General features: G+C 43.7%; 1 long non-coding RNA gene across 8 annotated transcripts in view; it reads left to right on the forward strand.

Annotated features, from left to right (window-relative positions):
- The first annotated feature begins 7,177 nt into the window (after positions 1-7,177).
- LOC106843829 (uncharacterized) overlaps positions 7,178-22,429 on the forward strand; it is a 28,147-nt gene continuing 12,895 nt past the window's right edge. For 2 of the 8 annotated variants that reach the window (XR_011498397.1, XR_011498398.1), the window contains exons 1-2: positions 7,260-7,581; positions 8,948-9,128. This is a non-coding gene — a long non-coding RNA (uncharacterized lncRNA). Of the gene's footprint in view, positions 7,582-8,947; positions 9,129-22,429 lie in introns of all 8 variants that reach the window. The other 6 variants (XR_006520502.2, XR_011498399.1, XR_011498395.1 and 3 more) reach the window with 5 other exon arrangements.

Consider the following 22,429-nt stretch of genomic DNA (forward strand, 5'->3'; position numbering starts at 1 on the left):
AACCTGGAGGGTTGTAAAGAAAGATGTAAGAGTTTGGCCTTTTCCACTCTATTTGTGTTATTATATGTCTCTAACTTTACACCCCACTCCACCCCCTACTCCTGCCAACCCTCTCATCTGTAGTTTACAGAAGGAAAGTTCTCCAGGCCTTACGTACTTCAGAGATTCAAATTTTGGACTCCACAGCCAAAGTAGAAATGAAGAAATCACAGCCAGATGGCTCAAATGTGAGTAGCATTAAATAGACATCATAAATTCCACACTGAGTGTTGGTCTTAGAAAAATATTGGAGAGATAGTGATGGGAAGGGGAGTGTTATGGTGATGGGGAAGAAAGGAGATGAGTCCTCATCTTCCAAGATGGATGACCTTAGATAATGACTGAAAGTGAAAAATCAGTAAGTAGCCTCAGAGCATGTTATTCAGAGATGACTTTGGTTAAAAACAGAGGAGCTGCTGCTGCTGTTTGAGGAAGATCTCCTCTGTGGCCCAGAGAGGAAAAGCCAGGACTTTCCTGTTATCACTCTGAACAGAACACACAGAGACACTTGGCTTATCATGGCCAAATCCAGTGTTGTCACAAATACAAGAAAGAGAACATCCAACAGGAGCTAACCGGGGCTGGTTTTATTCACAGTGTGAATGTCAGTAACAGAATAATAATTTCATTTTTCCAGCAACAATGTGCTGCCCTACAAGCTTAAATCTCCTCGGGTTTGTAGGTCATTCACATCAAAACAATATGCCCTCTCTGGGCAAACCTTACACACCTGATTTAGATCCTTCCTAGAAGACCAAATGTCTTAGGTCTTTGATAATATGACATATGATGTAGACTGACTTGTTCTATCTGTTTGATGTTTTGACATCTGGAGAATAGAATTGAAAAGTTATAATCCTTGATTCATGACCCAGTATCATCAGTGGTCCATAGAAGGCCTGTCTTTCTTTTTTAGAAAACTATTACTTATTTAACTTAATGTTAGTTTTTACTTATATATTTGGAATCAGGCTCTAGTTGCAGCTTCCAGAAGATCTCCAAGGGTAAGACTGGAGGTTCAGCTTAGTGAGGAAGTTCTTCCTACTTCCTGGATGAAAAAACTGGGAAATCACGAACCTGTGCTGGTGCCACAGCACCTCTGCAGACTTTTGGTAGAGACAAGCTAGGGATTCACTGGCTCCATGGCCCTGAGTGCGGGTATAGGCTCCACCTGCATCTCACAAGAAACACTTCCTTTTTTCCAAACATGAATCTACTGTCAGAGATTCTGAGAACTGCCGTCCTCAGGTTCTCAGGCTTTCATTTGTTTCTCAAAAGTTTGGAATGGATAGTTAAGTCAATCTGGGGTGTCTATCCTGGATGTCATAGGGCACATCCAATGAAACAGGTCCACAACCAAGACATCTGTTCCTCTGCCTCACAACCTCATCCACCTAGAGTCTTCCTCTGTTCAGTCAAGACTAACTCCATCCTTCCAGGGGCTCAGGTTGGAAATCTTGGAATTGTCCTTGATGCCTCTGTTGCTCTCCCACTAATATCTAATGCACATGAAAACCCTGGAATTCAGCCACAGAATATGAGTAGAATCCAAACACTCAGGTCCAAACCACCACCACTGCTACATGAGGTTATTGTAATAGTCTCCTAACTGGTCTTCCTGCCTCCTCCTTGTCCCCATCTCCATTATATCTGTCTCTTCACAGTAAGATCTCTGAATCCTCACAGACGAATTCTTTTAAAGCCCAGATAAGGTCATCCTTTTTCTGCTCAAAGCCCCCCTGTCACTCACATCTCAATCACACCAAAATCCCATGTCCTCACCACAGCCCACAGGCCCAGGTTAGTGCTACTTAAAGTGCTGGTCTGCAGCAAGACAGGAAATATCCACCAGAAGGACAATCAACTCAGTGTTTTGTGGAGAAAGTCTTGCAATGAAGAAAATGTCACCTCAAATCAACAAGACACTTAGTGATATGGTTGGTCTACTTTCTGATTCAAGCTCCTTGGATCTTTGCAGATCACTCTTTGAGTAGCACTGTCCTGTACAAACTGGTCCCTGCCTACACTGTAATGTTGTCCTCCTCATCCCATCTGTTGTGGTTGCAGTAGCTTCCTGACCCTCAAACATGCCAAGCAAGCTCCTACCCCAGGGCCTTTGTACTGGCTGTTCCCTCTTCCTGGAATAATCTTCCTCTGGAGACATGCCTGGTCCCTCTCTCCCTTCCTTCATCTCCTGCTCAAATATCACCTTGTCAAGGGGGATTTCTTGACCATCTCATATAAAATAGAAAGACTCCCCAACCCAGCCACTCCCTATCTCTTTCACTCACTTTATTTTCCTTTAGAAGACTTATTGCCATCTGAAATACTGCTTTTTTATTTACCTTGTTTTCCCCTCCCTCTTCACTAGAACCTCAGCTGCCTCAGTTCAGTGACTGTCAGGTTCACTTTTGTGTTCCTTATAATCCTGGGCAGAATGTGTTCTCAGTGCTCAGAAAATAGATTAACTTACCTGTGAATAATTGCACACTGGGAATAAATTTCACTCTCTAAAATCTGGATGATTCCTGCCCTGTCAACATGTTGGAATCATGGAAGGATGGGCCTTCTTCCTCATATCTGTAACTATGTCACAAAACACCCCAAACTTAACATTGCTCCATGTCTGAAATGGTGAGGGATCCGGAATCTTTATAAACTTCAGTCATGATGAGAGATGATACCTTTGTGACAGGAGACACAGAGAAACCAAAATCTTGGGTGAAGTTCTCTGCAGGAGGAACACTGGGGTCCCTGTGGAGGGTCCACCCTCCTGGCTTTTCATGCCTTTCGTCATGCCATCTCTGTGATGACCCTGAGAGAGTCACACTGTTCTCATCCTGCTTTTACAGGGAGAAAACAGAGACTGACACTGGTCTTGTCACTTAACCACATCCATGTGAAACAGAAGGACTAGTCTCTCTCTTATCTACACACACACTCATAAAACATATATTAGACCCATAGGTTAGTTTCTGGCTTCTTTGTACTGAGCATTGTGTTTCAGAGATACACCCAGGTTGGCATGTGTGGTCATATTTCTCTCATTGTCATACTATTACGCTTCTTAAGGAAATAACACGTAACCTTAAATTACATTGTAAAGGTAGGATTATTGAATGTCTACAGGGCATGATCAGGATATTTTGAAAGGGAAAAGTCATCATACTTTTAAGGGCATGTTATACATTTCACAGGAGAGTATCTTTACTGCTAATAAGGAGATATGATCATTTCATTTTCTAGAAGGACCAGCTCATTACTCGTAAAAACTTGGGTATTCTGTTTTTAAAGAGATGTGATTCTTCTATCTTTTGAAAGGGCCGTATAACATTATTTTAATAGATGACTTCATTAATTATAAAGGGCAATATGATATCATTTATCTAAAATAGATCATTTTATTTTTGCAAAAATATTATTTGTTTTAAAAATAATGCAATTATCTGTTTAAAGACAAAATGATTATGGACCAAAACCATGAACATTACTTTATAAGTTATTTTATTTAAAAAGTATGAGAAAGATCATACCACATAGGCAAAAATTAGCAAAATATAACAACTAACACCTGGGTAATCACCCAAGTCAGGAATTAGTTCACTGACAGCTTCAGAAGCACCTCTGGGTCCAGTCCTGGCCACAAGCTTCTCCCTTGAACCTAGAAGTGACAGTTCCCTGAATTCATGGTCATTCCCATTATTTCCTTCACAGTTTTCCCAACTACACCTGAATCTACAAATTGTGATTAAAATTTGTGTTCTTGAACTGCCATTAACACACATCACACTCCAACTGCCAACTTATCTTGAATACTTTACTCTCTACTAGGTTTTAAGTTTCAAGGCTATTGAAGTAAGAAAGGATCATTCCTCTTTTTCCTCCTAACTTTATTTTTTATTGTGTTAAAATACTCATAAATAAAATTTGCAATTGAATCATTTTTCAGTGTGCAATTCATTGGCATTGAGTGTACTCAAAATGTTGTAGAGCCATAAATAGTATCTATTTCCACATGAGATTTTGTCTTTTAAACATTTCAAGATGATCTTGGTGTGTAGACAGTTTGCTCAGTTTTTGAGCAATAATCAAACCACAATCAGTGCTGTTTGTTTGAAAACATCATCTTACAAAGATATTATTTTTAAACATCTCATGACCAACTGGTTATAAGAACTGGAACTATCTTGCCCACTACAAATATTGGCAGCCTCTGAATTTGAAATTAGACATCTGGTTTAAGAATGGCATTGACTATTTCTTCTGCCCCTATCATTAGTCTGTTAGAGAAGTCATTATCTCATCCACAAGATGTACAGCCATGGTTTCTACTAGAACCACCCTAGCCTTGTGCTTTGCACATGAAATAATCTAATGGTTGGAAAACACATTGTGTCTTCCTGCTTCAGTCCCAGTTATGACTTCATCCCTGTAGAGTCAGCCATGAAAGAAGTAAAGGATATGTTTTCTGCCCATCCCACACAGCAGAGATCCTGCTGTTTAAAAAACCTGTGTTACAGTGCCCAGCACCATGGGTCATCCACAGTCACCACCCTCCATCCAGACCAACAGGTGTGACACAAACAGTGAAAATGTCCAGGGGTGAGAGACAGCAGAGACCCTCCCATAGTGATTGTTGAGGCAGCTTAAAGAGGTACTAATAAGGAGACAGCATTTTACCACAATCAAGTAAACGGGGTTAGAAAAGTTTTTGCAAAAGCTTGTAATATAAATTCTGAACATTTAAAAATTCTCTTGTGTATTTGGTAGGTTGAATAATGACTGCCAAAAGTATCTAGAGACTCATATACAAAACCTGTGATTGTCTCTTTATATGGCAAAACCGACTGTGCAGATGTGATGAAGTTAAGGATCTGAGATGAGGAGAATATTCTGGATCATCCTACATGGAATCCCATCGTTCTCCTAAGAGACAGGCAGAAGGACTGAGTGAGAAGAGATGTCAGGATGAAAGCAGGGAGAGGAAAGGCTTGTGATGCTGCCATGATGCAAGGAATGAGGACAGTCTCTTGAAGTTGGAAGTCAAGGAAAGGACTTTCTCCCAGAGCCTCCAGAGAGAGCAGCGACTTGCAGACACCTTGATGTCGGCCTAGCGAACCCAGTGCATTCATGGGAAACTAATACAAATGCCAATAGCAACATCAGAAAGTACAAATTCTTACATGTTTTTTCACAAAGACAGAGACTGCTCTTTCAAAGCTTCTATCTACAGCAGGCACACAACAGTATTTTCATTTTTAAGCTTTAGAGTCTGAGCCGTCACTTCAGATAAAGTAATAATAAAGACTCTGTGGCACAAAGTGTCAGGTATAGTTCAAGGTTGGAGGAAGCTCAGAATCAACCCAGTGGAAATGGGCCCTCTGGTTACTGTCATTGCCACTCAGAGCAGGGCTACAGGCCTGAGGCCTGAATGGATTCCAGCTAGTACCTGGGAGGGCAGCCCCTGGGGGTGTGGACAGGTGAAGGCAGGGAGAGGTAGTGGGTAAGATGCAGGCTGTAGGAGAAAGGATCTGCCAGAGTGTGGAGAAATTGGAACCCTTGTGTGTTGTTGGCAGGAATAAAACATGGTACAGCTGCTGTGAAAAACAATATAGTGATTCCTCAAAAACTTAAATGTAGAAAGATGATATGATCCAGCACGTTTGCTTCTGTGTATGTATACTGAAAAGAATTGAATGCAGAAAATCAAAGAGATATTTTTAAACCCATGTTCATAGCAGCTTTATCCATAGTATTTATCATGTAAAAGCAACCCAATTATCCATTGATGGATGAAGGGATAGGCCAAAGGTAGTAAATCTATTCAAAGGAATATTATTCAGCCTTAAAAAAGAAAAGTTATTCTGCAATGTGGAGCAGAGTGGATTAACCTTGAGTGCATTAAGCTAAGTAAAAAAAAAATCCAGTCACAAAAAGACAAATACTGTATGATTCCACTTGTTTGAGGGACTTAGCCAAAATCATAGAGACAGAAAGCATAACGGGGGTTGACAGGGGCTAAGGGAGGGAAAGATGGGGAGTTATTGTTTAAATTTTTTTTTTTTCAGTTTTACAAGGTGAAATGAGTCATGGGGATGGGTTGTGGTGATGGTTTCACCATGTGAATGTATTTGATACCAAAAAACTTTGCATTTCAAAAGAGTTATGATGGTAAATTTTATGTTATGTGTATTTTACCACAATAATAAAAAGAAAAAAAGAAAGAAACCATATCTTTTAATGTGAATCCCAATGGTACCCTTGAATACAGAGTGAAGAAAGTCCAAAGTGCACCATCTGGCTCTCTTGGGGCTAAGATAGGTGGATTTCCAAGAAGCAGTTGTCCTGGTCCCCTCCCTGTGACTTTGCAGTGCTCACAGGCCCTGAGTGGGTTCCCTCAATGTCCTAATCTGAGGCTTGTTCCTGGGAGGAAATTAATAAAGGGAGACATATTTTGTGCCTTTTGCAAAAATTCTCTCTGCTTTAACCATCTGTTAATGTCCTGGGTAACCCTCCTCCTCCGTCCTGTTCTGCTACTGACTACACGTTTCACCATGAGGGCACAGGCTCAACTGAATGTCCTTAGAAAAGGCAAATGTTTCTTAAACAGAAGGAGAACTTCAATAGCCGCACTGGGGGACTGACTTTGGCTATCCCCAACCCAGCTTGTCTCGGATGTCTCCTTCCTCCTCATCCCTTCTCCTCATTTATCCTTCATTTTACATCTCAGACTCTTCAGCTGTCTTGAATCCTTTGATCTGTCCCCCTCCACACTCCTACCTCCTCCACCTCTCCCTTCCAGCCTTGGCCCCTCAACCCCCATAGTTATTGGAACTGGGGCCTCCTTCCCCATCATGGGCTCTTGAGAGGCTCAAAGACTGCAAGAACAACAGCCTGAGGCTGAAATAGGCTGGTAGAAAACAGGAAATGAACCCACAAACCACTCACATTTTGTACAAGAGCTTCATCTATTGAGGCACGAGGTTCTCAAAGGACCCAAGGTTCTTAACCACAAACTTCTCTCTTAAAAAAGGGTTTATTTAATTACAGTAAAAAACATAATATTAAATTACCATCATGAACTATTAACCAGTATACAGTTCAGTAGTGTATATATATTCTTGTGCAACAGATCTCTAGCACTTTTTCATCATACAAAACTGAAAACCTCTACCCACTGAAAAATTTCCATTTCCTCCTCCCCTCAGCCTCTGATAACTACCATTCTTCTTTCTGTTTCTACAAATGTGACTGCTTCAGATACCTCATGTAAGGAAACATGTAGTATTTGTCTTTTTGTGACTGGCTTATTTCACTCAGCATAAAGGGCAGGATGTCCTTCTTAAGGCTGAATAATATTTCATTTCATGGATATACCACATTTCTTTTTTCATTCCTCTGTCTGTGGACATTTGGATTACTTCTATTTCTTGACTGCTGTGGAAAATGCTGCAATGAAAATGGATGCGCAAGTATCTCTCCAAAGTCTTGCCTTCAATTCTTCTGGCTGTGAAACTAGAAGTTAGTTCGCTCTATCATATGGTAAGTCTATTTATGCAACATTTTGCATTTCTACGAGCAGTGCTCAAGGGTTCTAATTTCTCCACATTCTTGCAAACACTGTTTCCTGTTTTCTTTTCTTTTCTTTTTTTGGTAGTGGCCGTAATAATAGGTATGAAGTTATAGCGCATTGTTGTCTTGATTTGTATTTCTCTAGTGATTAGTGATGTTGAGCATCTTTTCATAAGCTTGCTGATATTTTATATAATTTCCTTGGAGACATATCTATTCGTGTGTTTTGACCTTTTTCAATAGTTTATTTTAGGGTTTTTTTGTTGTTAAATTGTAGGGTTTCTTTATATATTCTAGATATTAATCCTTTAACCTGTTTGTGATTTGCAAATACATTTTCCCACTTTTTATCTTCCCTTTTCTCTCAGTGGAATGTTTCTTTTGATGGCCAATAGTTTTTAAGCTGGTGGCGGTACCATTTTCTATTTTGTTTTTGTTCCCTGAGCTTGAGTTGTCATATCTAAACATCATTGCCAATTCAAAAGTCATGAGTTTTCTCCCTGTGCTTTTTTTTCTTTCTGTGAGCATTATAGTTTGGGGTCTTAAGTTTAGATCTTTATCCAATCTAAGTTAGTTTTTGTATATGGTATAAGGTAAGGGTCTACCTTCACTCTTTTGCATGTGGATATCCAGTTTTCCCCCAATACCTTCTGTTAAAGAGACTGTTCTTTCTACATTGAGTGGTCTGGGCACTCTTCTCAAACCATTATATCATGCACAGTAGAGTTTATTTCTTGCCTTTCTATTCCTTTTCATTGGACTATATGTCTGTATTTTTGCCAGTACAACACTATTTTTACCATAGCTTTGTACTGTGTTTTGAAATCAGGACGTGCAAGCCTCCAACTTTATTCTTTTTTGAGATTTTTTGGCTCTTTGGTGTCTTTTGAGACCCCTTTGAACTGGAGGATGATTTATTTCTATTTCTGTAAAACATGCCATTGGAATTTTACAGTGGATTGCATTGAATACATAGATCACTTTGGGTAGTCGAACATTTTCATAATCTTAAGTCCTCCAATACGTGATTCTGTTGCTAATGAGAATGGATTTTCAAAGAAGCAGTTTTTCTGGTCACCTTCCCTGCAATCTGCTTGAACTTAACCTTCCAAGGGGGTTCACTCTCCTCTCCCACCTGACTCTGGAATGATTTGAAATGAGGACAGGACAGGGCTTCCAAGGCTTCAGAGCCAGGCTTTGTGTGAAGAGATTAAACAGCTGGATACTTTCCCTGTTCCTGTCATTTTTTTAATTCACTCTGGGTTTAACTATCTGTCAATCCTACAGGTAATTCTCATTCTGTAGTTCATCCTCTCTTTTCTTCTTCCAACTGCAGCTCAACTGAAGCAATCTTGCCCAGTAGAAATAACAATCTCCTTCAATAGAAAAGTAGCAATGGGATCCTCCTATAGGGCTGGGGAGCATGAGAAGGTACAACTGCGGGGACAGCACTTTACCACCATCAAGTATACAGGACTGGAACAGGATAGTTTTCAAAACCTTTTTAAAATATGAAGGTAAGACATTCTGAAGTTCTAGGGTTAATAATTGTCCCCAAAGATATCCTGAGTTTTATCCTTGGAAACTGTGGATGTTACATTCCCCAACAGAAGACACTTTACACGTGTGAGAAAGTTACAGATGGTGAGATGGAAAGATTGCTTTGGATTATCTGGGTGGTATCCCTACATAATCTCTAGTGTTTTCTTGAGAGAGAGTGAGGTCAGAGGGAGTCTGGACCACAGAAGGAGGAGAGCAGTTGTGACCATGGAAACAGGGGAAGGAACGCTCTTGTGAGGGGAGACCATGAATCAAGGACGAGGACAGCCTCCAGAAGCAGGAAAAGGCAAGAGGACAGATTCATCCAGAGTCCAAGGAGCAAGCAGGGTCCTGCAGACCTACATCTTGATTCCAGCACAGTGAAATCCATTTTGAGATTCTGGCCTCCAGGGCTGTTAGAGAATTTGGAAACAGGTTGGATGTTTTGTCCACTGAGACGTGTTTTGGAGGCACCCTCCCAAATAACACCCTGTTCTCTCCCTGATCCCTTGTCTGAAATTTCCTCTGTGGCTTCCATAGGATGGCACGTCAGGCAAAGGACATCTTTAAAGCCCTCCTCAGTGACGTTGGGGGGCATTGAGGAAATGATGTGCTTCATACATCACAAACAACTTGATAGAGACCTGGAACACCCCCCACCACCAATATTCACTGATGTTTTCACTTCACATGTGAGGGAGAAGATCACACAGATTTTTCAAAGATATTCTATCACAGGACTGCAGCAGTGTGTGAGGTATAAGGACCCATTTAAAAGACAGTAGGTGGGAGGGCAGGGCTCTAGCAGACAAGAAGATGCTGTCCTGGTCAGGGGACCCCAAGGCCCTCACTGTCCTGTGATCACCTGTGCCCTCCATGGGTATCCACTTCAGGGCAGACATTCATGTCCTCATCTCTTTGCTTTCTTTGTTATTTTCACAAACTCAGTGCCCGTCCAAAAGAAAGTCCGCAAACATGATAGTGGTAAATGGGAAGTAGAGTCTACCATCTGGGTTCTGTTGGTTTTCAACCACTCAGATTGGCCTCTAAGCATTGGGCTGAATCCTAGAGAGATCTGTGGGCCAGATGGAGCATGAAATCAGAGAGCAGGAAGTGGAGGCTTGGAGGGATGGGGTCCTGGCACAGTGGGGATAGGAAATTGTAAAGATCAGGGTATGGGGCTGGCCCAGTGGTAAAGCGGGTAAGTATGCACGTATTGATTAAGTCCGTGAAGTTTTGTCAGTTGGTGCATTAAGGTAAATGCTTCCATGAATTTAGAACCTATGTTGTAGGGGCAAAAGGCAGTTGCCGCACTTTTCTCACTGTGTGTTCTATAAATTCTTTCATATATAAATCTAGAATAGAAATACTGGATTTTCAATTTAATCCAATTATGAGATTTTGTTTTCATTTAGTTGTACATTATATACATACACAAATGATCTATTTATATTAAAATACTATACATGTATACAGTATTCAGTTAGGGTTTTTTCTCCCCCTGTATCTAGGTGTGGTTTTTTTTCCTTTTTTGTTCTTTTTCCCTTGTATTGTTTTGTTGTGTCTTCGGCTTTTTGCAGCTTCAAGCAGAGGATTTGGTTGTGACTGTTTCCGTCTCCAGCAGATTAGAGGCGGAGGGGGTGGAGGAAGGGCTGGCGCTCTGTCTGTAGTATCGTCACTTATTGCCACCACAACAGCCCTTTACCTTAAGAAAAATTTGAAAGATTGGCACCTGAGCTAACATCTGTTGCCAATCTTCTTTTTGTTTTTGTTTTTCCTTCTTCTCCCCGAAGTCCCCCCAGTATGTAGTCGCCCGTCTTAGCTGTGAACACCTCTGGTTGTGCTGGGTGGGACGCTGCCTCAGCATGGCCTGATGAGCCTTTCCCGTGGCCACGCCCAGGATCCAAGCCAGAGAAACCCAGGGCCACCAAAGCAGAGCTCGCGAGAACTTCACCACTCAGTCACCAGGCCTGCCCCCAGCTGCTTTTTTTTCTTACACCAAATGTTTTAGAAGAGCTTATGCCCCTGGGAAGCTAACTTTTATTTCTTCCTTTTTGTTTATAAGCATCAAGAGTACAGAAAGTAAGAAAATGTAGCTAATGTAAATGACCCTGTGACAAATGGAAACCACCGGACAAATACAGAATCGAGGAGGACGCAGCAGAACCTGACTGTCTTTGAGAGCAGTAATGGAGACACGGGTGTGACTCACGTCCTACTCCACACACAAAGGAAGTGCTCCTGGCCAATGAATCTGTGCCACGTGCCCAGCACTAAAAGAAGGGAGGTCCCTGGGCCCAGCAGGAGTGGACTGACTCTCAGAGGGACACTCAGATGAACTGTTCAGTCACTAGTCAGATTAACTGAGTGTTAATCCAGGCCCCTTGTGCACCTGGAGAGCAGGGCCTGGGGAGAAAATCTCTCAGTCCATGGGCTGCAGGAGATGCTTGGGAGGAGAGAGGCACAAGCCGCAGAGAGCCCAGGGGAAAGGAAAGATCCTTTTCACCAGTGCAGGGAGGGTCAGTTCAGCATGGAGCAGGAGGAGAGCAGTGCCCAGGGCTTGGTGTGAGTTTCAAAAATCACGTTAAGAAATCTCATGCTTTAGTGTGAATCCAGACACTATCGTTGGCTTTCCACATTCAGAGAGTCTCAGAGTGCCATCTGTCTGTTTGGGTGCTAACGTGGTGGGTTTTCTGAGGGGCAGCTGCTCTGGTTCCATTTCCTGCCATCCCTCACCTCTTGGGCCTGGGGATTACCTGAGGAAATTCGTCAAGGGGATCCTTTCCTGGTTCCTGGAAAGTCTTTTTCCCCTTTTTGGTATAATCATTGGTCCTTATCATGGGCAACTCTCATTCTCCTTCCTCTTCTCCTGACGAATACGTCCTTCCCCAGGAGGGCACCAATTCAGTGCAATATCTTCAGAAAAAGGCACATCTTTTTCCTAAAGACAATTGGGCATTTTAATGGCCACCGTAAACAAGCTGGGAACTTCCAAGATCTCTCTTCCTGGGGCCGGCCGGGCGGCGCAGCGGTGAAGTGAGCACGTTCTGCTTCTCAGCGGCCCGGGGTTCACCGGTTCCCATCCCGGGTGCAGACATGGCACCGCTTGGCAAAAGCCACGCTGTGGAAGGTGTCCCACATATAAAGTGGAGGAGGATGGGCACGCACGTTAGCTCAGGGCCAGCCTTCCTCAGCAAAGAGAGGAGGCCTGGCAGCAGTTGGGGGAGGGCTAATCTTCCTCAGACAAACAAACAAAAGAAGACCAAGGTAGGAGGGAAGAGTAGAATTGAAGAGGGTGTGTTCCCGGTTGAGGGTAAAGAAAACGGAGGACCGGGAAAGGGGAGTGAGTCTTCAAGGAGAAGCTGAGGATTCCAGGTCGGGGGAGAGTCACTGGAGCTGAGGGGGTGAAGATGAGGCAGACATTCTTCCAGATTTGGCTGTGGTCTTGAGAGAAGGGATGGGGTGTGGAGGAAAAAATAAGCTATCTGAAGGCTCAGATGACTGCCTTTCGCAGTGGGAAGAAACACTTCCTTTGGGGGATCCACGGCATGGTGAGCGGTGCGAAGGACGCAAAAAAGGGAAAACGCCAAGAAAGCAGAGAGAGGAGAGTGTGTCCGTGGAAAGAAGTAGACGAGGGACAGGCAGACACATAGCTCTAGGGGCACAGCAGCTCGTGTTTCATGAGAGGGATGGTGCCAGGGGAAGGGCCCAGTGGGGGCCTTGGGAGAGCGGCCCTGGGCAGAGGGAGATTAGAATCCACTGGGGACTGGAGCATGGGCAGCAAGGAAGATGGAAAGGCGTGGGGACCATGGGTGGGGCGAAGGGTGGAACAGAGGCCAGGAGGCGAGTGCAGGGAAGGTGGGAGTCTGAGCAGACGTTTCAGATCAGAAGAAGGTTCAGAATGAACTTCAGCCCGGAGGAAGGTGGTTCTGAGGGGTGAGCTGAGGGAAGAGGGAGCTAGAGTCAGGGATTGCGATTTCCAGAATGAGGGCCAGGATTCTCCAGGCTCCAGCTCCGACCAGGATGGGACAGTGCAGTTCGTTGCCTGCGTGGGGTCTGAGTGGGGCAGTTGAAGCCTCACTGGGGGTGCCTTTCAAAGGCCAAATTGTGCCTCCCTGGTCCCCCAAGATCTCTTCTCAGGAGGCTGCAAGGTGTAAGTGCACAAGAGGGAAGCACTGAGTAGAGGCCGAGGAGCAGCCTGGGAGGAGGGAAGGAAGGGAAATGGAGTGTTAGGGTCCAGGTGGGTGGGGGTAGAGGGTAGCATGTCCTTGGCACAGGCTGAACCCAAGGGAGCGGGAAAGGGTGAGTGTGGGGATGCTGGAGCCCGGATAACCGGAGGGATGTCGTGGGAGTGATACCTACCCAGTGCTCAGCTATTAGCACAGCTTTATCTCTTCCTATATGGAAGGAACTCTGCAGTAGAATGAGCTGTGTAAATTGTCCAATAAACACGCTTGTCGATTACACCGTCTTCCCCAAAGGTTTGGTGTTATGTTAAACCCACTGGGATTCCAAAATTGTGCCTTCAGAGGAACATTCATAGGTCAGTCCAGTTCTGGACTTTTTACCAGAAGGGGCGTGTGGCTTCAGCTCTTCCAGCCACCTGAGAAGGTGGCCACAATATTTGAAGGGATGGACCTGGAGCCGCCGGGTCCCATTGAGCAAACCGATCACATCAGGAAGCCTCTGGAAGGTTCCTCTGTGAACTTTCATTCCCCCGCTTTATCCTCCAGGTGACCATTTCTACTCTGGTACAATTCTGACACCTCCCTCAGGTCAGGAATTGCCCCTCAGACCACCCGCAGTATGGACTCAGCCTCCCTGGAGAGTTTCCCCCCCCGAGATAGGAGATTCTCCCAGTGAGACAGGAGATTCTCAAAGCCGCTCAGGACTCTGCGCTCCATGGTTTTAGCCTGTGGGCCTCCCCTCCTCCATTCTCTGGACCCAAACCAGCTTCAAGTCCCTGGACAGGCTGCGCCCGTCTCCAGACAGGTCCCCTCCCCACCCCCATCCGGGGCTGCATCCTGTTGACCAGCCCCACTTGAGGGTCCAGGCCAGAGACCCTGGGCTGGACCCCAGACAGACCTCCCCACAAACAGGCCGTAGACCACGTACCATTTAATAATGCTTTATTTTATGCGCTTTCAAATCCTCCTTCTTAGTCCAAAAAGCAGATCTGACAAAACGATGGAAGCAACGAACGAGATAATTATGTAATTTTTACTGTATTCTTTGTATATAATGATTAAACGTGAAATGTATATAATTGTGGAAAGCAATTGGAAAAGAAATCTCGTCGATAAGCGATATTTTCCAATTCCGGATGCTTTCCATTCTCGATCCTAATTCAATTGATAATTTCCGTTATGGTCAAGAAGGAGTAAACTTGGCGTCCGTTTAGAATTTTTCCTTAAACCACATTTTCATATTTGGGTTCATGAAGCTTCTTCTTCTTAGAGAAATATGTGGGGATTTTTACAGGGTTAGCCACAAACAGGTTTTCAATAGCAGCCGCAAGCTTTCTCATTCCACACACAAAAAGATGCTCAGTTGTGGACATGCACATTGATTTCAGGAACGTCGGTAACTGCATTAGATACGTTATCAATCCCACAGGTAAAAATAGCGTCATGTTATTCGTGAGAGTCGTCACCATGAAATGCGCCAGAAATTCCATACACATGCCTTTTACAAACGGAATGATCGCATCCATGGAATACATAATGACTATCTCCTTCAGTCTCGGCTATGGCTTTAGACCGGGTTCCTGGTCTTAATTTGTAAAGGTGACAGAGTGGCAAACAGAGAGGCCGATGGTGTTAAAAAGCAAAAAACAAAAAAGTTTAAACTTACTCACTATTCCCCGGGACGGGAGAGGCACCGCACACTACGCAGGGACTCAGGGGAAGCACTGGGTTTGGAGAAGCTTCTGGAAGATCCTTGAGAGGGGAGGGCCTAAGGCGGAGCCTTTCTTGTGGTTTCCGGTGAAAGCTTTATGGCGGGGCCGAGCAAACAGTTTAATATTGTCTGATTTGAATCATCCTGGAGGCTTGGAGTTCTAAGGGTGGGCTCTAGTTGCCTGGCACCCAACCCTGGCACAGTGAAGGGCAGGAGAAATACGAGTTTGGTGTGGGAGAGCTGGAAAAGGAGGTAGGCGTATTTCAATCAAGCTGGGAAAATAACATTTGATTTTTGTAATGATCAAAGAAATAGACATTCATTTTAGACAATTGAGACAATAAAGTTTTATAAATACAAAAAAGGATAAGGAGGTAGTTCTCTAGCATGCAGGAGGCCTGCCCCCGAGTCAGCTGTTTACTGTCTTTAGGAATTGGCTTGTCCTGGGAGAGGCAGTGTCTCCCGGGATCTGAAGGGCTCCCAAATGGCACAGCTTCAAGGATACGGAAAGTGAGAAAAGAGAGTCAATCGGCCCTGGGATGAATGGATGCCAGATAGACCAGTTCAGAACCGAAGACAACACAAACACTGTGTAGTGGGACCGTTGCCTATTTGGCGTGATTTTAGGGAGACTTGGGAGAGTCGATCACGGCGATTTCTAGAGGGCAGAAAAAGGCCCTGGGGAGTAGGCGTCCCCTGGGGTGAGCAGTGATCTCTCTTAACTTTTAGAATAGGACAAGCGGGCACCTCCACCCGATTCCCTTCAGGCATCTGACTGTAGGCTGGACATTCGGTCGGGGAGCAAGCAGGACACCAAGATGAAGGGCTAAGCAGTGACTCAGAAACATCATCAAATGCCTAAGACCCAAGCAAGCAGGAGTCTCTGATGGCACTAACAGGATTGCCTGTTGATCTTAGTTGGGAAGTAAAATTTGTAAATGAAGAATGTTGCCATGAGAACCCAAAAAGGACTCAAAGATGTTGGGCTTATCTGTCTTTTTTTTCTTTTTTTTTTTTTTTAAGCTTGGCACCTGAGCCAACATCTAACATCTGTTGCCAACCGGCTTTCTTTTTCTTTTCTTCTCCGCCAAAGCCCCTAGGACATGGCTGTATATTCTAGTTGAAAGTGGCTCTGGTTGTGCTAGGTGGGACACCACCTCAGACAGCCTGATGAGCAGTGCCGTGTCCGTGCCCAGAATCCGAACTGGTGAAACCCCAGGCTCCTGAGGTGGAACGTGTGAACTTAACCACTCGGCCACGGTGCCGGCCCCCTAGGTGTCCTTAAGAAAGGAAATGTGTCAAATGAATCTTCTTGGAGGAGGGTTTCGTCGTGTGACATCATACCTGTGCTCCTGGAGGAGGAAGGTGGATGCAGTTAAGATCTTGTCTGCATAGATAGCGTGGATGGCTCATCACGGACGTGCCCCCTGGGGAGTCTGGAGAAGGTGTCTTGTGTTCCTTTGGAGGTGGACGCAGTGTGCAGTTGAGAGGCTGTGACACAGGCACTGAGCAGAACATCTTCTCCTAATCTATAAGAGCAAAATATTTGCTGGTTGTGGATTCAGTAGAATCAGTCATTTCCATCATATTGGCTATTGGTTCTGGGGCCCTGTGGACGCAATCACAATGTTAAGGTTGTAGTCATCCACCATGAGGCACTCGTTTTTTCCAGATTTAACAGCAGGCGAGATTAGGCTGTCAGAGGGAGAAGGAGTGGAGAGAATCACCCATTTTGTAATGAAGCAGTCACATCAATTTTTCTCCTTGAGGGCCTGTTTTCGTTCACATTGTGCCGTCTTAACTACTTTAACCTGGAGGGTTCGTGGGTCCCTTATCATCAAAGTAATTTCTAAGCACCAAACATTTGCTTTAATTTTCGTATTCCGTGTGTCAGAAGGTCTAAGCCCAATAGGGGGTATTTTAGGACCACGGGTATTGTGACTGTGGGAAATTTAGACTAGGCTACAGGTAGAGGAGACATACCTTTTATTCCTCTGTATTGTATGTGGCTACCTTTGGAAAATTATGGGAGGCACAGTGCTTACATTGGGCGAGGTCCCCAGGGAGCACTATAATCTGAGCTCCAGTATTGATTAAATCCAGGAAATTTTGTCCGTTGGTGCATTTTGGCAAATGCTCCCATGAATTGAGAACCTCGGTTGTAGGGACAAAAGCCCGTCGGCGCCCTTTTCTAACTGTGTGTTCTAGAAATTCATTCATATGTGAATCTAGAATAGAAATATTGGGCTTTCAATTTAATCCCATTATGAGATTTTGTTTTCACTTAGTTGTAGGTCATATATACATACACACAAATGATCTATTTACATTAAAATTTAAATGTATACATTGTTTAGTAAGGTTCTTTTCTCCCCCTGTATCTAGGTGTTTTTTTCTTCTTCTTCTGTGTTCTTTTTCCTTTGTATTGTTTTGTTTTGTTGTGCCTTCGGCCTTTTGCAGCTTCAAGCAGAGGCTTTGGTTGTGACTGATTCTGTCTCCAGCAGATTAGAGGCGGAGGGGGTGGAGGAAGGGCTGGCGCTCTGTCTGTAGGATCCTCACTTCTTCCCTCCCCAACAGCCCTTTATCTTAAAAAAGATTTGAAAGATTGGCACCTGAGCTAACATCTGTTGCCAATCTTCTTTTTGTTTTTGTTTTTCCTTCTTCTCCCCGAAGTCCCCCCAGTATGTAGTCGCCCGTCTTAGCTGTGAACACCTCTGGTTGTGCTGGGTGGGACGCTGCCTCAGCATGGCCTGATGAGCCTTTCCCGTGGCCACGCCCAGGATCCAAGCCAGAGAAACCCAGGGCCACCAAAGCAGAGCTCGTGAGAAATTCACCACTCAGTCACCAGGCCTGCCCCCAGCTGCTTTTTTTTCTTACACCAAATGTTTTAGAAGAGCTTATGCCCCTGGGAAGCTAACTTTTATTTCTTCCTTTTTGTTTATAAGCATCAAGAGTACAGAAAGTAAGAAAATGTAGCTAATGTAAATGACCCTGGGACAAATGGAAACCACCGGACAAATACAGAATCGAGGAGGACGCAGCAGAACCTGACTGTCTTTGAGAGCAGTAATGGAGACACGGGTGTGACTCACGTCCTACTCCACACACAAAGGAAGTGCTCCTGGCCAATGAATCTGTGCCACGTGCCCAGCACTAAAAGAAGGGAGGTCCCTGGGCCCAGCAGGAGTGGACTGACTCTCAGAGGGACACTCAGATGAACTGTTCAGTCACTAGTCAGATTAACTGAGTGTTAATCCAGGCCCCTTGTGCACCTGGAGAGCAGGGCCTGGGGAGAAAATCTCTCAGTCCATGGGCTGCAGGAGATGCTTGGGAGGAGAGAGGCACAAGCCGCAGAGAGCCCAGGGGAAAGGAAAGATCCTTTTCACCAGTGCAGGGAGGGTCAGTTCAGCATGGAGCAGGAGGAGAGCAGTGCCCAGGGCTTGGTGTGAGTTTCAAATATCACGTTAAGAAATCTCATCCTTTACTGTGAATCCAGATAGCATTGTTGGCTTTCCACATTCAGAGAGTCTCAGAGTGCCATCTGTCTGTTTGGGTGCTAACGTGGTGGGTTTTCTGAGGGGCAGCTGCTCTGGATCCATTTTCTGGCATCCCTCACCTCTTGGACCTGGGGATTACCTGAGGAAATTCGTCAAGGGGATTCTTTCCTGGTTCCTGGAAAGTCTTTTTCCCCTTTTCGATATAATCATTGGTCCTTATCATGGGCAACTCTCATTCTCCTTCCTCTTCTCCTGCCGAATATGTTCTTCACCAGGATGGCATCAATTCAGTGCAATATCTTCAGAAAAAGGCACATTTTTTCCTAAAGACAATTGGGAATTTTAATGGCCGCTCTAAACAACTTGGGAACTTCCAAGATCTCTCTTCCCTTCACCCCCTGTCATGGAATGAATGTTTGCGTTCCCCCAAAATTTGTATGTTGAAATTTTAATCAACAACGTGATGGTATTAGGAGGTGGAGACTCTGAGAGGTGATAGGTGATATCAGTGGAGCCCTTGTGAACATTAGTGCCCTTATAAAGAGACCCCAGACATCTCTCTCACTGTTTCCTCCATGTGTGTCCTCCTGGACTAGGAAGAATATTCTCACCAGACATTGAATCATCCAGTGTCTTTATCTTGGACTTCCCAGTCTCCAGAGCTATGACAAGTAAATTTTGTTGTTTAAGCCACCACAGTCCATGGTATTTTATTACAGCAGCCTAAATGGACTGAGGCACTCCCTGTTCCTTCCTCCTTTTTTACACCTTGGGCCTCCCTGTCAGCTTCCTTGGATCCTTTGATCTGTCCCCCTTCAACACCTGTCCCTCCTCCACTCCCCTCTCCCTCTATCCATCCCTCCCAATCCTTTCCCTTCCTACTCCTACCCATCAATGCATTGTGGTCACTGGCACTTCAGGCCTCCTTCCCCAAAGTGGGCTCTCAAGGGACTAAAGGACCCCAAGAGCTGACCTGAAGCTAAAAAGCTCATTGGAAACAGGCTGGATGTTTTATCCACTTAAATGTGCTTTGGGGACACCCAGATGGCTGCAGGTCTCTCCCAGGACCCTAGCCTGAAATTTCATCACTGCAAAGGGTATGTGAAAGGGCCTCCTGCTCAAATATTGGTGGGAACCCTTCAGATATCATACTATGCAGGTGACTTCAACTTGCCCCATCTGCCAGAAACACAGTCCTGGTAAGAGTGTCCATACGGACCAAGGAGAGGCACCCCTCTTTCTTACAAACCAGTAGTTGAAGTTTTAGAATTGAAGGCAAAGGCTCTCTCTTCTTGTCTATCTGCGTGTTTATGAAGGTATGTATATATAATATTTTCCCACCTTCAAGTGGTGTTACTAAGTTAGATTATAAAATCCCTTGTGGGCTGGCCCTGTAGCTGAGTGGCTAAATTCACGTGCTCCGCTTTGGCAACCTGAGGTTCATCATTTCAGATGCTAGTCATGGACGTATGCACTGTTCGTCAAGCCATTCTGTGGTGGCATCCCACATAGAAGAACTAGAATGACTCACAACTAGGATGTACAACTGTGTACTGGGCCCATGTATTTGGGAGAAAAAAAAATAAACACCCTTCAGGGAGGTCTAGTTGAGGGCTCTAGAGCAAAATAATTGAATATTTCTAACATGCCCATACATTAATGAAAGTAAATTTATTCTGATGAAACTTTATTTCAACATTAATTATATCTTTGTAGTATGCCACTTTGAAGATAATTTTCAGTATCTTTCTGTTACTTCAAACATTATGCTATGCTAAATTAATTATTGGATATTCATTAAATACCTAGATCATAAGTAAGTTAACATACTGAAATAATTACCAACCATAATTTTCAAGGTATACATAAGCTTGCATGTGCTATTGAATGTGTTGATTCTGTCACATTGACAGTGTCACTAGAAGCACTTCTGTGGTTATAACCATATGTGAAATGTGTATACATATGCTCTGCTGCAAAATGTTGGGGCATGACAGACAGTTCACAATAATCCACCTCCTCATTTTCTCTGTGAAATACATGTTTCTGTGGTTAAGATTATAATCCATTCATGTAAATGAGACTCTAGTAGGAGAAAATACGACAGAGAACAATACAGGATGGGAAATATGCAAGATGAGATTTTGTTAAGAAAAAAGAGAGTAGTTTGATCCTACATGAAATGGTGGATTATTCCAGAATGAGGAGGAGGAGAGTGTAGGACAAAACCTGAATGGATATAGATGGTGGCAAAGGTTCAAAGACAGTGGATTTTGTTTGTCCTGGTCATAGCTGGCCCAGATTTGATGGGTTTATGCAAAATAATTTTCCTAAAGGGAACTTTAGTGACTAATATTGTACTGATATTGAGATAGAATTTGTTTTTCTCTGTTAAGAGGAATAAATTTTCCTGGTTTACTGGTTAGCTCTTAACAAGAGGTTTTAAAAAGTTTCCTCTGCCTTCTCTTTAATCTGCCTAGAGGATGAGATTGAGTCTTGTCAGAATAGTTCTCTGTGCTCTATGCTGACCTTACAATATCTTTGATTTTTAAGAAACCAAGTCTTCTCACCTTTGAAAAGATTAAGTCTTTACATCATTTTCCTTCCAATGTTGACTCTTCAAATGGTTTACTCTTTTGTATGCCACTTAACCACGTTTCCCTGTCAGTTGCATTATTTTGGTAATGAACCACCATCAGATTTTTCACTTTGAAAATTTTCAGTGATAAATTACATCCAATTCAAGCATCTTGATAGTTTTTTGCTTTACTGTGATATCTCTGAAAGCAGTCAGCTACAGGCCAGAGGGCCCCATCTTCCACCAAAGAGGGCCATCTGAGATGCCGCTGGGCAAGGGCTTTGCTAGGTTCTCATGGGCACAGGCTTCTGATGGCACCCCTTCCGTGACTTTGAGATCCTCCCAGTGACCAGGTCAATATTTCAGATGTGGACATGAGACTGCTCACCCAAGATGGAGTGGAACCAGAAGAGATTCCACAGCACTGAAGGAACTGGTGAAGGAGGATTACAGGTTGTGTTTGAAGTGATGCTTCTAATTGAATGTTCTATTTTCTGGAGAAAAGGAAGCCTTTCTCTTAAGCTCTCAATAACTCATGAAACATATAGAGTCTTATTTAGACACTTAAAACTTGTGAAGTCATCTGTGCAAGATTGGAACATTTTCATTTTTTAAGCCAATGACTACATGTGGGAAATTGATGATAAATTTAAACAAACAGGGTGGGTTGGTGTCCATTTCTCTTATTTTTAAGCAGCAGGGCCAAGCTGACACAGGTAAAAATTTAAGACCAATAAAATCCAAGCATTCCTTATATATGTAAAGTGACAGGACAGACTGCTTTTTTAATCAGTAAACTTTTATAGATATAGACAAACAAACAAAGCAAAGAGAAAGCTGGACTCTACAGTGAAATGTCAACTAGTAAATACAGAGGAAATGGCATCATTTGAGAATCACCACCTGACAGTCATCATGGTGGTAACTGGTTAATGTGACAATATTGATGGATGTTGCTCCGTTGGTTGAAAGTCTGAGGAAGGGAGGCTCACATGACACAGTCTCCAAATATCTCCCCCAAAATACACGGTAATGCTTTATTTTTATTGAGTACTAAGTAAGGAAAACATTAATTACACTTATGGTGCAGAGACTTGGCAGATAATATCTCAACGAAATGATAAGGGATAAATAACTTTCACATGCTTCTTGATAGAGAAAATGCAGCATTACTTCAGTGATATTTCTGCTCAAAATACATAAACTGATTCTCTTCATGTGGAAATAATGGACACACTCAAACTGAGTGATGTTCAGCAAAATTTCAGCTGGGAGCTCTTCAAAAAAGTCAACGTCATGAAACAAA

This window comes from Equus asinus, chromosome 26, assembly GCF_041296235.1.
Source record: "Equus asinus isolate D_3611 breed Donkey chromosome 26, EquAss-T2T_v2, whole genome shotgun sequence".
NCBI classification, from domain to species: Eukaryota; Metazoa; Chordata; class Mammalia; order Perissodactyla; family Equidae; genus Equus; species Equus asinus.